The sequence below is a fragment of the Equus przewalskii genome, chromosome 7, assembly GCF_037783145.1.
Source record: "Equus przewalskii isolate Varuska chromosome 7, EquPr2, whole genome shotgun sequence".
Taxonomy (NCBI): Eukaryota; Metazoa; Chordata; class Mammalia; order Perissodactyla; family Equidae; genus Equus; species Equus przewalskii.
This window is the reverse complement of record NC_091837.1, coordinates 25579322-25583814: the sequence shown is the minus strand read 5'-3', so window position 1 is coordinate 25583814 and position 4493 is coordinate 25579322. Positions and strand designations below refer to the sequence as shown.

The 4493-nt window shown below is 58.2% G+C and overlaps 1 long non-coding RNA gene across 1 annotated transcript; it reads left to right on the top strand.

Moving 5' to 3' along the window:
- Positions 1 to 823: 823 nt before the first annotated feature.
- LOC139084771 (uncharacterized) lies at positions 824 to 2019 on the top strand. The gene is made up of 2 exons (XR_011542477.1): positions 824 to 1113; positions 1842 to 2019. It is a non-coding gene; the product is annotated as an uncharacterized lncRNA (long non-coding RNA).
- Positions 2020 to 4493: the final 2474 nt, after the last annotated feature.

The following is a 4493-nucleotide window of genomic DNA, read 5'->3' as shown; positions in this document are numbered from 1 at the left end:
TTGGGGGGAGTGGGGGGGCCTCGGGAGACACTGACCCCCCGACACCTTCATCTTGGCTGTCCAGCCTCCAGAACTGCGAGAACTGCATCTCCGTGGCTTTAGCCGCCCAGTCATGGCATCTGGTTATGGCAGGTCACTTCGTAACTTGGCTCTGCCCCACCACCCGCCTGACGAGGACACTGAATCTCAGAGACTCTCAGGAGGCTGCTGCTTCTGCCCCTACTGCCGCCACACAGGTCTCCTCCTGGGCCCTTGACCGTGCCCAGCTGGGTCCCGCCACAGGGCCTTTGCACCTGCATCTTGCTGCCTGGAGCTTTCTTCCCCAGATCTTGGCACAGCTCAGGTCAAAGACCACCTCGAATGGGGGCCTTTCTAGAACAGCTGCCCCTTCAGTCACTCTCTTCCTCATCCTCTCATTCTACGCAGTTATCACTTCCTACTGCCTAGAATCTTGGAATTGCCCTGTGGTTGATGGTCGGTCTCTTTACTACCGCAGCCCCAGTTCCTAGGACAATTGGATCAATGGAATAGGATGAACACATGAGCAAATGAATGAACGAATGATGGAGCCTGCGCCCCGGATGACAGTGCAGACAGGCCCAGCTCGCGGCCGCTGAGGATAAGCGGTCTGTGCCTCTGAGCGAGAGGAGACGCTGCGGGCGCCGGGGGGGGGGGGGGGGGGGGGGGGGGGGCGGGTTCTGCAAGGCAGCACGAGTCCCCTCTTCCCGGCACTGGGGCTCCTCCACCCTTCAGCCTCCAGGCCAGGCTCTGCCCGTCCAGCGGCCACTGGCAGGCCTGTCGGCTCTCAGACTCCTCAGGGGTGGGGACCCACTAGGTGGCCTTGCCGGTCTGCCTGCCAGCCATCGCCGTCCCGCGGTGCTCGGCTCGGTTCGTTCCAGGGGATCCCGAGCCAGCAGCCAGGGCCAACCTTGAACTCAGCCGAGAGGAACGCCGGACTCCTCTCCAGCTGGAAGGCGTTGCCGGCGGGTTGACGAGCCCGCTCTGAGTAAACGCTCAGCGCTTTTGTTCAGGGGAAGGGAAAGTCAGCCCCTGCCCGGTTGGATCGGTGTCTCCTCCGCAGACGGCAGCCCAAGGCCTCTACAGCTTCCGCGGGTCAGTCGACAAGAAAAGATGCCACGGCTGCGAGAATGTAGCCAGGGACAGGCGTCCTCCGCCCAGAGTCCTGTAGCTGGTGTTACTTAATGTTCCCCAGGGCAAGAGGGTCGTCCTGCTTCCTGTGCAACATCGCTGATTTATCCCCGGCTGCGTGCCAGGTGCATGTGGACGTCCCATAGTGCACTAACTCTGACCCACTACCTTACAAAGCACATGGCACTATTGTCTCCAACTGGTAGTTGGCAAACCTGGGGCTCAGGGGGTTGGAGCAATTTTCCCGAGGTCACACAGCTGTCCAGGTGGAGTTGGGATACAAGCCCAGGTGTGATGGACTCAAAGCCTCTTGTCCCAAATCCTGTATCACGGGGTCTATAGAAGCCGGAGTGTATTGAATCCATTAGGAATACACCTGGCTGCAAGTAATAGAAACCTGGGCTAAGAGTGGCTTAAATCATAAGGCCATCCACTGTTTGTTTAGGAGGACCTCAGGAAGTAGGCAACGCCCAGGTGGGTTCAATAGTTCCTCAATATGGTCATCTAGGGTTGACATCTTTGCAGTTCCCTTGACCTTCTCCTCATGGTGGCAAGATGACTGCCACAGCTCCAGACATCACTTCCTCACCCAATAACATCCAAAGGCAGAAAGGAAGGGGAGAGGGGGCAAAAGGGAACAAGTCGCTCTTCCTGTGTCTTTCTTGTTTTATAGTGAGACCTCTCTTCCCCAGGTGCCATCAGTGGACTTCCCCTTACGTCTCACCAGCCAGAAATGGGTCGCAAGCCCTTCCCTAGGCACTCCCAGGCCCAGAGGGGCAGAATTTGGTTCCTGCCACATGGTAGACTGGGGACTTGAAATGAAAAACAGTTCACTCAAGGATAAAAATAAAGGATGTTACATTTTTAAAATTTGTGGGAAAATATACATAACATACAATTTACCATCTTAGCCATTCTTAAGTGTACCGTTCAGTGGCGTTATGTACATGCACACCATAGTGCCACCATCACCACCACTCCCTGCAGAGCTTTGCTGTCTCCCCCGAAACTCCGTCCCCACTAAACACTAAGCCCAGCCCCTCCCCTGCCCCCGGCCCCCACCGTCCTGCCCCCCGTCTCCAGGAACCCGACTGCTTCAGGCGCCTCATGTGAGTGGAGTCGTACGGTGTTTGTGCTTTTGTGACCAGCTTATTTCACGCAGCATAATGTCAGGTTTCATCCACGTTGTAGCAGGTGTCAGACTCTCCTTCCTTTTTTTTTTATACAATATGGAGAAAAAGACCCAATTTTGGGGCATTTTGTTTGTTTGGGTTCCAGACCGTCAGAAGTTACGTCAATGGTCCTGCCAGCTGGGTGTGTTATGAAAATACCGATTCGATTATTTCGATGCCTTAATGGCCCTGTGAGTTCGTCCACATCCAGCTCGTGTTTACGGGGACGGCACCAACAGCCTCCAGGGGCCTTCCTGCGACTGTTGGGCGTGTGGTGCCCACGCAGGAGGGGACTTTTTAAGGCTGAGTGATGTTCCCTGTGTGCGTGGACCACAACTCGCTCACCCGTTTGTCCGTCCGCGGTCTCGCGGGTCTCGTCCCCCATTGGCTACTGTGAGTGACGGATGGAGTCCTGTTATTTTTAGCATCTTCGCTGATACAATGACAGCAGTGAACCGAGCGTTGGCGGGGACGGGGGACAGCCGGGACTCTCACCCAGGGCCGGGGGGGACGCAAAACGGTGCGACCACGTTGGAAAACAGTTCAGCAGTTTCTTAAAAAGTTTGAGATGCACAAATCACATGATATAGTCCTTTCACTCCTGGGTCGGTAAGAGGAGTGGAAACAACATCCGCACAGAAGCTCGTGCGCAAATGTTCACAGCAGCTCCAGTCACAGCGGCCAGAAGAGCAAACACCCCGTACGCCCACCGCTGGATGATGGATTAACGCATCGGGGTCCCCCGACACACGGAACACGACTCAGCCACGAAAAGGAACGAAGCGCTGACACCCGCTACAACGTGGGTGCTCGAAAACATGCCGAGCGAAAGAGGCCAGACACCAAAGGCCGCCTCTGGTAGGAGTCCACGCATCAGAGACGTTCAGAATTGGCAAATCCACAGAGACAGAGGGCAGACGGCTGGCGGCCGTGGGCTGGGGGAGGGGCGAGGGGAAGTGACGGCTCGCAGGCAGGACATTTCCTTTGGGGTTTGTGAAGATGTCCTGGAACTAGACGGTGGCGGCAGTTGCACAACTGTGTGAATATACTGAAGCCACGGAACTGCACACTTAGAAAAAAGAGGAGTGGCTGTGCTGGAACCATTGTTGTCCCCATCTCACAGATGAGAAGGGTGAGGCTCGCCCAGGAGCGGGAGCCGGTGCCTGGGGCTCTGACCCCAGGCCAGTTCTGCCCCCGAAGCCCCACAGGTAACCTCCCACGCTACAGGGGCCTCCGGGGTCCAGGCCGCCTCCTTGCCTCTCTGCCTCGGTCTCCCCGTTTGTGCAGCGGGCACGAGTCCGGGAGGCCTGGGAGCGGCCGCACGGCTGTCCTCCTGCCTCGGCTCCGGGAGGATGGAAAACAGCCCAGCTCTCCCGAGGGCAGCCCGGGGGCGCTGGCCGAGCAGAGGGCCTTGGCTGCCTCCCAGCAGCTGTCCCCAGGCGGGAGGGAGGCCGTGGCCCCGCGTTCCTGCTGCCAGCGTGGGGGTGTTCCCGACAGCCCCTTTTGTGCAAACACCCTGGTGACGTCCCCGTTGCCATGGGGAGAGGCGGCCTCTTCTCTCTGGAGTGGCAGTCACCACCTCGCTGGGACCGGCGCCAGCGCAGCCCAAGGGCGGGTGGATCCTGTCCTCGCTTGCCAGGCTCTGCGGCCCCGCCACAAGCCCAGGAAGGCCAGCGGCCTGGCGCCCTCTCTCCTCGCTCGCCGCCCCTCCAGGGGCAGCACGAGGGCACGTGGGGCCCCTTCCACAGCCCACCCTGTTCTCTGAGGAGCTCTGGGGGTAGAGGGTGGGCCGACACGGCTTTTGGTCCTGGCGCCTGCTTAGAAGCTGGGTGACCTTGAGCCTCAGTGTCTTTATGTGGAAAGTCTAGATAGCAACCTCTCTCTGCAGCCTGTGCTAGGGGATCACTTATTCATTCAACCAACATGCAGTGAGTGCTGACTAAATGCTAGGCATTGGGGTGAGAGCACTGGGCCAGAGGCAGGGTCCCTGTCAACAAAGCAGTGAACATGAGAGTGTCATCTGTGAGCAGCACTGTGCAACATGAGACCCAGGTGATGGGGTGAGGGGTGACAACGGAGGTGACAGTGACTTTAGCCTGTGGCAGGGGGCTAGGGAAGCCCTTTCTGAGGAAGCAGCCATGAGAAAACCTTGGGGACAAGCATTCTGGGCAG